The sequence below is a fragment of the Tympanuchus pallidicinctus genome, unplaced genomic scaffold (assembly GCF_026119805.1).
Source record: "Tympanuchus pallidicinctus isolate F22 unplaced genomic scaffold, pur_lepc_1.0 scaffold14, whole genome shotgun sequence".
Classification (NCBI taxonomy): Eukaryota; Metazoa; Chordata; class Aves; order Galliformes; family Phasianidae; genus Tympanuchus; species Tympanuchus pallidicinctus.
In genome coordinates, this window is record NW_026294659.1 from 10590212 (window position 1) to 10602908 (window position 12697).

Genomic DNA, 12697 nt, shown 5'->3' on the forward strand with positions numbered 1-12697 from the left:
AACTAGAGCATCCCAAACACGTTTGTCTGTGCATGGCTCTGGATGCACTAAACCTCTTTTTTGACTCCCACAGTGGAGCATGTTTTCCTTCCCTTTGGAGTGCCCCCTAGTCATCCCGAGGCAGTACGGAGCACGAGGAAGAGCAGACCTTAGCTGGTTAATTAAAAAATAGGCGACATAGCTGGCCATTCACAAGCTGGATCTGTTCAGAGGCACTGGCCAGCAGATGGACGGGGTCCTGTGTCGATTGTGTTTGAACTCTAAAGGAAAGTTGGTATTTGATGGATGATGTTATTAACTAAATGTCTTATGTAGTATTAGATCAAAGAACAGATGGAAATTATGCCTTAAAAATAGAATAATCTAAAAGGGGAATGGCTTGTAGATGAGTAAGCATCATGGAAACAATAAAGAAGACATTCTTTGGCTTGCCTTGCTGCAGAGCCAGGTTTGGCTAACAGGATAAAAAATTGATCCACTTAGGACTCACATCCTTAGGACATGAGTTTTCCTGAATGTTTTACCCTCATATTCAGCGCTTATGTTGTTTTGCCTCTTTAGTCAACCCTGGGCTACTCTCACTTACTGTATCTGTATGGGCTCTCTGCCTCCTTTGTTGTGGATACCCAGTGTGGATGATGGCTGAGCTCAGCATCATCTTCACTCACTTGGAGTGGCAGGCTGAAATGCCACCCACAATCTGGCACTGCGCTTACCTTAAAAAAGACTATCCAGAACAATGCTTTTTAATTTAGCTTACACCTGCTTGTTAAACTAAAGGCATTGTCCCTTTGGTCATTCAGCTGCCATGTCCACTTGTCTCTGTTTATCTATGGGAAGGAAAGTGGCTCACATATCTGGTTGCTCACATAAAGGACCTCGCATGTCCAAGACAGAAGACACACCAAGCAGCTTCTGGATGAAATCTGCCAGGAGATGGTAGATAATTCACATTCCTTACTGAAAATTACACTTCTTGAGTTCTAAAAGGCACAGCACACGTTTGTTTAGTTTGTGTCATCTATGGGAGAGAATATTCTTATTAGTTACTATTTGGGTGCAAAGCACACGTTAAATACTCAGTAATTAGCGATTACATGTCAAACAGTGGTACTTCTGAGAAGTAATGCTTATCTGGCTTCTTCCACTACAACAATTTCCAAATGCAGGAAAATCTGCAGATATTGGACATAATTTGACAATAACAACAAAAATTGCATTCACTTTTTCATCTTCAGCTTCAAGACCACATTTGGCAGTAAGTGAAAGTTAATCAGCAGTTAATTAACCTCATAGGCTGATGACTTACAAACTGACACTGCCATTTGTGGTCTGAATGAAATGCAGTATGACTGAAAGCACAAAAGTAAAAGTATGAAAAATACCCCCCCCCTCCACCTTCCAAAAGAACTATAGAATCATAGAGTCATCGAATCTTAGAGTCATCAAATCATAGAATAGCTTATGTGTGAAGGGACATTAAAGATTATCTAGTCCCAACTCTCTGCTGTAAGCAGGGCTGCCATCTACCAGATCAGGCTGCCCAGGGTCTCTCCCAGTTCCTTCAGGATCCTAGAATGCATGGCCCCATAGACTTCTGCATATTCTGCCTCATAAGGTCTCAAACTTATTCTGCTCTTACAGTGGGAAGAGATTTCACTCTCTCAAATCCTGCCTAGAGGTTCAGGAGTATGAGCTGTATGGGAAAACTGACTGCCGCTGAAGAAAGAACGACCTGAGTACCTCAGCCTTCTCCATGTTGGTTGAAACTAGTTCTTCTTTCTCACTGCCAGATGGAGTACACTCTCGTGTGCCTTTCCCTTCTTCCTGATGTATCTAAATAAACCCTTCTTATAATTTTCCACATCCCTCACCAAGTTTGATTCCATATCACCTTGGCTTTCTTCCTTCCATCTCTGCATGTCCGGACAGTCACCTTATATTCTTCCCAGGCAACCCATCCCTGCTTCCTCTGCCTACTATTTTTCCTTCTTATCTCTCAGGTTGATCAGCAGGTCCTTGCTCAGCCATGTCCATTTCCTGTCTATGGCCCACAATTTGTTCATAATCATTCTTAAATATTCATCTTCTCTCAACCACTGTAATTTAATCCTTCCCATAAAAACAGTAGTTTAAAATAGAATAAGCGCGAAGCACAGATCAGAGATATGTTTTCAGAGATGATTCGACATATGAAATGACCATATATTTGATAAAATATCCTGCTCCTAACTCAATTTTAATCAGAGATCCCTTCAAGGGGAGCTTATCTCACCTAGCAGCTATCATCTGAAAACTGAGTGTAGGCTCTTCCAATGGCAGATGGAGTTTCCATCCCAAATTACTTTCATTTCAGGACAGTTTAAGGTAGTCATCAGCAACAGTCTTTCTCCCTGTGAACAACGATTTGCTGACAGTCAGACTAAATTCTTGTTCTTTAGATAGGTAGAATTAACTCAGATAAAGGACTTAGGCTATATTTCTGAAGAGAAAGAGATTCACCTCTGTGTAAAGTTCTACTGGCATCCCTCACTGACTCCTCATGAAATGCATTGCAAACCTGAACTCTTAGTGTACTTTTTTCCATATTCCACCCAGGCACACATACAAAACTTATGTCCATCTGCAGAAAAGGATCATGCTACCATTACCTGCAATTCAGTAGAACTGAATTTTTTGCTCCACTGACATCATTAAGCATCATATTGACTTCTTGAAGGAGTAGAATTTCACCTCTACAGAGTACAACTTGTTGTCAATGAAAAGTACTCAGAATTCTGCAGCAAAAGAAACCTTATGTTTCAATCTGAGAGATTTTCCAGCGCAGGCAGTTCATAACATTCCATGTGTGATTGTTGCATTCTCAGAGAGTGGATAACAGATGTCCATATCATCAAATGTACTGTCAGAAAAGGACCTTTAGAGAAACTAATTTCTACCATTTTAATAATCCAAACAGGTATTAGATAATTAATAATTCTGGTACATAAAGTTATATACCCATGTATAACAATCCAGGATCAAGTAGCACAAACGTTTGTTTAGGTAATTTTTGTTTTTCATGTATTAAGTTATCCTGTCATGTTTTCCCTCAGATTCATTTTGCAAGGTTATTTAAACACATAACTGCCTATTTTATTCTACAGCTTAAATTCTCCTGTTGTTTTGTGTATATGTGAATGTGTGTTAAGAGTATCTGGAAGTGTTTATTCCGTGACTTATATATACTAAGTTATAATAGCAAGGTTTCCTCTATTTAGGGAGCTATAAAGAATAATGTGAAAATTAAGCCTGAACTATTTGCTTATTCATTTTTTTTCGCAGAAGTCAGAAAGACACATTGCCTGTGAAATATACTCGGATTTTTTTAAACGAGCATGAAAATGATTCTCCACTACAACCTGAAATGGTGTCCCCTAAAGCTGGTGTCCGCTGGTGCCTTCAGCAAGCAGTAGGTGCAGGACATGGACATGGAGGACTCTCTTGCAACATGCTGCCTACAAATCCACGATAAACAGGCAATATTGGGGATGTGAAGAAGTCTGTATTACTACACATTTTTATTCCTACGTCCCTCATGTTTGCCCATTCAAGTTTTGCCATTACATTACCTTCAACTCCCTGGCCCTCAAATCTCTTAAGGACAGGTTATGACTGACTTTGCCTCAGCTGTATCCTTTGTTTCCTTCCACAAAAATCTCAACTTCTTTTTAAAGCTGCTGCCTGATTGCTGAGGAAGGGACAGTATGTTCTAACTGGCTAGCAAGCACCCACTCACCAGCGAGAGTGCTACTCACCTACTCAAACTTCTGAACCATGTGTGCTTCAATTTTCTTCTGCAAGACATTAATAGGATGCAACAGTACTGCTGTCTAGGGGAAAGAGCCTGTGCCTATTTACACATCCAAGGATTTGTCAAGAAGTATTGTTTTCTCCAAAATCTGCTTTGCTGCAAAATTAGTTGAAATTAGCCAGCTGGTTGGAAAGCCAATGGGAGAAACAAAGGTAAGGACAGACAAACCAGAAAGACAATCTTGTGACAAAAAAAAAAAAAAAGAATAAGAGAGTAAATATGCCTTTAATCTACCTTCAGATTGCTAGAAGATAGGATTGCCTGAGTTTAGAGTCTTCTGTTAGAAGAATCTGTGGCCACCATAATCCCTGTCCCCATTTCCTTTGAAGTGACTGGATGTACTACTGTGGATGCCCCAGGCAAAGCAGAAACAGCACAAGTCTGACTTCTCCACAGGACTGCAAGTGTATCATCCTGCCTTCCCAGATAATTTCAGCCATCAGTCTGGAGGGCTGGTGCTCGAAGTTTATTCCTAAATTCTTGTTCAGGAGTCAAATCTGAGGGCAGTGCAGTGACAAAATGCTGACTAATATTTCCAGTGCACTCTGATCACCATTGACACTTCTTTATATCTGATGGAGAAAAACTGTTGTGTTTCTGTGAATCTGGTGGTTTGGATCAACTGTTTTCCAGACACCTGTGAGATTCACTGCCCTGAAGTTAAGAGATCTCAGACTCAGCAGATCACTCTAGGCTTCTCTTATTGTCAGTGGTAACAGGAATAGGTGCTGCCCAAAGCATGTTTCATTTGCTGATGCTAGGATGAGATGGAACCGCATTTGACACTCTGTCCATTAATAGCAAAGTGATCCAAGAATGTTGGCCAAGATGCCAAGACTTCTGATTTACTAATCCAGCTGTTGGATGGCTTGGTTCTGGCAAATGAATTTCACATTTAAGGCTGCTTGAAACTATCCTGTAAGCATATGCTCTCTCTATATAACCTGCCAGATATCCACAGTTATACATTGGTCAATGCTAAGTACTTTGGTTTTTTTTTTTTTCCTAAGGCTGCAGGAAAGTTTTGTGTCAAACAGTATGGGATAATGACACTTGATGTGCAGTGTGCAGTTTGCAGGGTATTTCTCCCATCTCTTGGAGAAAGAATCTCCCTGTAAAGATTTGCTGTCTGTCAGATGCTTCTCTGAGTATCAAAGAACAGTCCTGATGTGTCCCATGGGTCTCCAAATCACATCTAAAAGTAGTCTCTATTCACCTCAGTCTTTTTCCAGAAGGATTTTCAATCAGGCCACTCAGGTTTCCCATGTGGAGTTTCAGACCTTGGAATATAGCCTACAGGTGGTCCCTCTTCTCCAAGCGCTTTCTCCCATGCTTCAACAGCATTTATACCCACCCATATAGATGATACATGATGCACCATGGGTGTCAAATTTGGTCTCTATCTAAACACAAGCAACTCTGCTGTTTTTCCTGTCTGCCACATTCCTCGAGAGATCAGAGATCCGTAGAAAGTCCTGAACACCTTCCAGTGACATAATGGGCAGTTTTGCCTGAGTACATATTGAAGGCTAACGTATCTAAATGCAGTCTTAAGCACCATCTCTAAGCAAAGGTCAGACTCTAAGGACTCCTTGCAGCTTGCATATCACTGTGGGTCAGATTGTAGTTTACTTTCAGGGAGATCTGCAAGAATCACAAAGAGAAAACAACCTCAGATGGCATGAGTATCTCCACTTAGTTGAAAAGGGCATAGTACCTTCCTGAGTAGAATATCAGAGGTAGGAGTGTGATTTCAACATTTCTATAATGACCAAAAACACTCCTGTAAATTCATCTATAGCAGCAAAAAAATGATCGGGGAAGATATAGGCAGATTCTAATATGTTACATCCTCCTACTAGTACCCCCATTAAGTGATTTTCTTGGACTATAAGTGCAGTGGGCAAAGTGGAAGCGACATTTTTTGCATGCTATTTATTATGAGAAATTAAATTAATTTGTTCACCACTAGGTTTTGTGTTGTGACAGCCCGTATAAAGCTTCACATTTAAAAAGGAAACAGTAAGTGAGTATTAGTCTCAGCTGAACAATTTGGGTTAAAATGTCAGGGCAGCTTGCCGTCCGTGAAGTTGCTGAGAAGAAATGCTATTTAGAGCAGGAAATTTGTGATTCATAATTGACATTAACTCTAGTTACCTTGCAATGTGCATGCTGTATTTCACGTGAAATTATTATAACCAAAGAAAGGTTCTTCCCTTGAGCAAGTTCAAGTTAATGTTTAGGAAACCATTTAAGTTATTATTAGGACGAAAGTCATTACAGTGGAATGGCTGGATGCTCAGACTGTGCCCTCGGTTGCAGAGCCTGTGCATTTAAATAACTCTTTTCAGGTTGCTCATCAGACACAATCATTTTGGCCTCTTCGCTGACATTTCAGCTTTGTGGATGTCCAAACTCCCACCAATTTGAACTCAACCAGAGACCAGACCTTTTTTGCTCTCCCTGTAGGCTGCTTCCTAACTGTGCCCAGATTTATGCCCTGTAATTTCCAAACACACGAGTCCCTCTGAACTCAGAGGGACTCCTGCAGTTGATGGGAACAGAGCCCAAGGACATGTCCGTGCCCATCTGTATGCAGACCCTGGCTTTCACATAGTACACACAGACAGATGTCAGAACTGCAGAAAGCAGCTTTTTGCAATTCAGATCATAGAAGGAGACAGCCTAGAGGCCAGATCCTCACCTAATGGGAGCCAGCAGTTCTCTGTGGCTTTGGTGCAGGCTGCGACCCTACACTAGGTGCTAACTTGTCACCACTGCCTCCTGATCCTTGGATGCTGGATGCTTTGCCCCTGCTATCTTCAGCAGAATAGCTCATGAAGCTTCTTTAGAGCATTACAGTTTATTCAGTCCAAATGAACATGTGGACTTAATTACTCCACCATATATTTAATAAGAAATTAAATAGATCTCTTTATGGCTTTTGACATGAGTGAGGTTTTGGCAAGTTTTGCAATTTTTTATGATTTTTAGTGTTGTGGGGTTTTTTTCTCCCTAAATTAAAAACAAGAACATCTTTCCTTCTGATATAGATTATGCCTTAATCTGTAAGCATAAATCAGAGGCAGACTTCAAGCACAGGAAGACAATAAACACACATTTATAAATTCAAGCACCTTTGGACTTGGGAAAAGCACAGTAATCCACTGTTAACTTTTAAAAAGAGCAATCTGAGCTTCTCTCTGGAGTATGAGATGTTCTGCAGGCCCAGATCTTGGGGGGACCAAGAATGATGGACCATTCCTGGCCAAGATGTTCTGGCTCTGGCTGCCAGGTCTGAGCTCTCTCTTTTTTAATAGGATACGCGAAGGGAAGTTTGCCCTCATGTGGCGGAGCCAAAGATACAGCTTCAGGAGCAGACCCTGCCTTGGCAATTACTGCCTGGGACAGAGCCTGGGAAGTTATTGCAGGAAGCAAAATTAACTCTGGGGAAAGAAATTTGAATTTGCCAGGCAAAGGAAGCCAACCAGGACAGACTGAAGATGACTGGATGTTGGGCTTTGAGACACCTCAGGTGGAAGGGCAAACCAAGATTGCATTGGGAGATGCTGGAAGAGCTCAGATGATGTCAATGTCTTTTCAAGCTGTGACAAGGCCTGACATTAGGGAAATGATGCAGAAATGAATTGCATAGACATGAGACTACAGCACACAGCATGGGTGAAGAGGATGGTTGACGGAACCAGGAGAAGGAAGGGGCTTATTCACAGGGGCAGTGAAAAATGTGGCAGCACAAGATAAATGGACAAATGGCAATAATCAATTTCCAACTGGACAGAGCTGCACAAGGTGGTAAGGTGTCTGACAGGGTTACAGGCACCAAAAGAAAATATACAAGCAGCATAAGATAAAAAATGGCTCAGAAGGGCTGTTTCGCACTAAAAGAAATAAAGGCATGCACAAATGAAATACAGTTCAGAATAGTATCAAGGAGTTTTAAAATATCACATCCTTGACATCATCCAATGTATGAATGAGCTAGAACAGAAGCTCAGCCTCCCAGGACTGCAGCAAAGCTAACAGAGGCCATTTCCATGCAATAGAGATTGCATTTCAGGTTGGAGGAACAGCATTATGAGGGCTGCCAACAGAGCCCAGTAAGGCTGCACTCATCACCAGGACTAACTATCCCAATAGACAAGGAAAGGATGGGGCACCAGCAAGCTAACAAGGCTCATGGGCAGCTCTAGTCAGTACGGATAGGGTGTACATTTAAATAAAGACACAAAGGAGAAAGAAACTTGAAAAGAATCCTTGACCATGCCCTGCTGAAAGTAAGCTCAAAAGTAAATTTCACACAGACTCCACCAAGCAGAGGATAAGTGAACTTCCCGCCCGGAGAAGAGTGTCTTGTGCATTGTGTTCCAGGCACAGATCTGGGTGCTGTTAGGTCTCAGGGATGAGTGCAGCAAGCACTGTCCAGGATGCAGCACTACAGAAGCGGATCAGGAAAAAGTGTCCTGGTTGTTCCTACTACCTAGGAGGGATATTTTCAGTCCTACAAGAAATCTTTGATGATTAAAAAACACAATCAAAGCAAGAATTATGTAGGTATGCTACTAAGTAGAAGAGCCTGAAACAGCAAAGTCAGATGTGGCTCCCACTGGTCCATGCTATATAGCTGTTGCCCACCCCTCGGCTCTCTTCTGACTCCTGCTAGATTGCTTCCCCAAAGAGAAAACTCACAGAAAGGGGATTGATACTTAGCAATGCTGCTATGAGCCCGTGGCCTTGGGATTGGGACTTAGATTCACACAGATGGGGATTGAAGAACTGAAAAAATGTAGAGAATAGACAGACAGCTTTAGGGTTTACTAGATTTTATTTTTGACGTAAGACCTGACAAGGGCACAGCCTCATGGGCACAAGTCAGACTCTGAGGTATGGGTTTAGAAACGCTGCTGGTGGTCCTTGTAAGCCCCTACACAGCCTGTAGCACTGCAGCAAGCTGGGGCTGTGGGTTTGCTGCTTTCTAATAGCACCAGTGCAGACAACTCAGACTAGGCAAGTGTCTTTACTCAAAAGTAAAAGGGTCCCCTGGAATCTCTCAAGCATCATCAATTAGCATATTGCCTATATACCATTAACTTCTGTATGTTTGTTATTATTGTGTTTTAACCCAGCAGGAAAGAAGCAGCAAGCTAGTTTTCAAGGCTCTTGTAATACTTAGCTGCAGCTACAGTTGTAAATTGCAGACTTTGTTGCTGGACTAATCACTTACAACTCAGCCACCGCATAAATTAATGAACAAATGAATGACTGAATGACATAGACCTTTGTTAGGTTCTCTGGCCATGAGAGTTGAGTGCTGCACTCCATACACACAGTAAAAGCTTGTAAAAACACCTCCTCAACTATATCCCATTGGCCGAATTGAGACACTGTGCAGCATCAACCTTATGTAAGGCCACATTTCTGGCAATGACTTCCAGCAATGACTATAGTAGATGCTTTGAAATCAAAGAGCCTCAATCTGCTAGCACACCACTACAATTTCAAAGGGCCACTCTGGAAAGCAAGAGAGCAAGGCTGTAACTCTAGCTTGCAAAAAATGAGGTCCAGTTTCACAGTGAATCCTGCTTTCACTAATTCCATCAGCAAAACTTCCCTAAATTTTCAACTGCTGTAAATATAACCTTCTGATTATAGAGACACAGTATCTAATTTGTTATTTTCAAAACATATTGTATTAATACAATGTATGTCCAGTGCATGGGGGTGGAGCAGTCGTATTGTTTCAAAGCTTAAGCACAGTACTGTAGGATTTTAATTTCTTGTGGTAAATTTGGGAAGGAATCATAACTGTGCTTTAGGCTGTCTAAAAACATCTAGATGATGCAGATTATTTATTGTCAACACAGAAAACAGTTGGTCTGCAGGAATTGTTGGCATTTTGTTCTTTTATTGTCCTGGCTCAAATCAGAAGGTCTCCAAAATTAGATATTGGAAAGACATATAGCCATAGACAGCAAGACATTGTTTTAGTGATGCTGAACTGTGCACAACAGAAGATGAAATATATGTAAGACATTGTTTTAGTGATGCTGAACTGTGCACAACAGAAGATGAAATATATGTAGCAGACACAGAGCACTGTGAAGGCTCTGTGCACTGCAGTCAGTTATCTCTGTACTCCTTGTGTGTGCCTTAACTACCCATCCCTGGATTCATTACCTTCAGTCAAGCAATCTCACTGTTCTGGTGCAGGCATGACATGAATTAACGCTGCAGAGCCACACGGGAAGCAGTTCAAGCCCATTCCTGGAGAGACAAGATGCTGGCTGAGCAGACCTCTGCCTGGAGTGGTATTACCCTTCTTAGGGTTTTATGATTTATATACTATGAAATGATCATAGAATCATACAATCACTAAGGCTGGAAAAGACCTCTAAGATCATCTAGTCCAACCATCCAATATTGCCCACTTCTCGTGTCCCTCAGTGCCACATCCACACGGCTCTTGAACACCTCCAGGGACGGTGACTCCACCACCTTCCAGGGCAGCCTGTGCCACTGCCTCACTGCTCTTTCAGAGAAGACTTTTTCCTAATATCCAACCTGAACTTCCCTTGGTGCAACTTAAGGCCTGTACCACTTATCCTATCTCACCCTCTAAATACCACAACAAAGTATGGCAAAACATCAACGAATTGAGTCAAATTATGAAGTCCAAACGGTCCTGCTTCTTCAAAAAAAAAAAAAAAAACTGTTAAATGTTATTAAAATCAAACCAAACCACTGATAAAGAAAAGCAATAATATGCGTTGCTGATTTTGTTTGTCTGGGTATTTGGGTTCTTCTATTATATATATATATATATATATATATATATATATATATATATATATATATATATTTTTTTGACATTGTAACATTTTCACATAATATAAAATTTGCATTTATTCTGTACCTTCCTGGAGAAAACAAAACTGATAGAAAACAGAAACATCTCTTCTGGAGTTTTATAGTGTGAAAATTATGATTCAGATTCTCTGTAGTTGTAAATCAAATTCATTTGTCTTAATGTCCTAATCTGCTAAGCTGAAGAGGCCAGCACTGTCTATCACAGAATCACAGAATGCCCTGGGTTGGAAGGGACCTCAAGGATCATGAATCTCCAACCCCCCTGCCACAGGCAGGGACACCAACCTCCCCATTCAATACTAGACCAGGCTGCCCAAGGCCCCATCCAAACTGGCCTTGAACACCTCCAGGGATGGGGCATCCACAACCTCTTACCACTCTCATAATAAGGAGCTACCCCTGACATGCAGTCTAAATCTTCCCTCCCTCAACTTAAAACCATTTCCCCTTGTCCTGCTGTTACCTACCCTTTGAAAGAGTTGATTCCCCTCCTGTTTATAGTACCTTCAGGTACTGAAAGGCTGCAATGAGGTCACCCTGCAGCCTTCTTTTCTCCAGGCTGAACAAGCCCAGCTCCCTCAGCCTGTCTTCGTAGGGGAGGTGCTCCAGTCCCCTGATCACCTTTGTAGCTCTGCTCTGGACCCTCTCCAACAGCTGTCTGTCTTTCTTGTACTGGGGACTCCAGACCTGGACACAGTACTACAGATGGAGCCTCATAAGAGCAGAGAGGGACAATCACCTCCCTGTCCCTGCTGGCCACCCCTCTTCTGATGGAACCCAGGATACCATTTGCTTTCTGAGCTGCAAGAGCACGCTGCTGGCTCATGTTAAGCTTTTCATCTATCAGGGCTCCCAGGTCCTTCTCTGCAGGGCTGCTCTCAAGGACCGCTCCTTCCAGTCTGTATGGATGCCTGGGATTCCTCCAGCCCAAGTGCAAAACCTTGCACTTTGCTGTGTTGAATCTCATTAGGTCACCCAGACCCACCTTTCAAGCCTGTTGAGGTCCCTCTGAATGACATCTCTTCCTTCCACTTTGTCAACTGCATCACTTCTCTTGGTGTCATCAGCAAACTTGCTGAGGGTGCACTCAATTCCATCATTGATGTCACTGATAAAGAATCACACGCTCATTCCTCATGTAATCAAGCATGTCATCCAGGAGGATCTGGTCCATGATCTTCCCAGGCACAGAGGTAAGAGTCACCAGCCTTTAGTTCCCTGGGTCCTCCTTGCTCCCTTTCTTGTGAATGGGAGTGACATCACCCTTCCTCCAGTCATCCAGGACCTCACATGACAGCCACGACTTTCCAAATATGATGGAGAGTGGAATACTATCCAGCAGGCAAGGAACTGAAGAATATCTTTGTTCAGCACAGCAGTCTCAGACTGTTCATAACATGCATTGACATCTCTATAAGATAAATAATTACTTGATGTAAGTTTGCCAATTCTGATTTTTCAGCTGAAGGCAGACACCTTGCACAAATACCAAAATCATTTATCACCTGTTACAAAGGAAAGAGTTCATTGGCATCCTCCTGTGCAGGGAGACATTCTGGTTCCAAAGTGTTCCATCCTTGGCATGGTAAGACAAAATACCACCTGCTTTAAAGTTTGGGAGGCTATATAAGTTTTGATTTATATAGATCACCATCTTGTCTGACATAGGAGCATCATAGGAGAGATGAAGAGAAAGCAGCTTTTTCACTGTTTTGAAGGAAGAACAACTATATCCCATTTATGACCAAAAAGCTAAGGTAGGTTTTCTTTAAAATAAACTGCTCCTCCCAGGAGGTGTGCAGTGACTTAAGAGGTATTCCCTTGCCTTCTTTGCTATGTCCCTCAATTTTTGGGGTTTATATTCAGGCTTAGGGGCCCTCCCATGTGCTCACAGTCCAAGAAAGGAAGGCAAGAGTCTATGCTTCCTCCTAACATACTCATGGGATGCCTGCACTGACA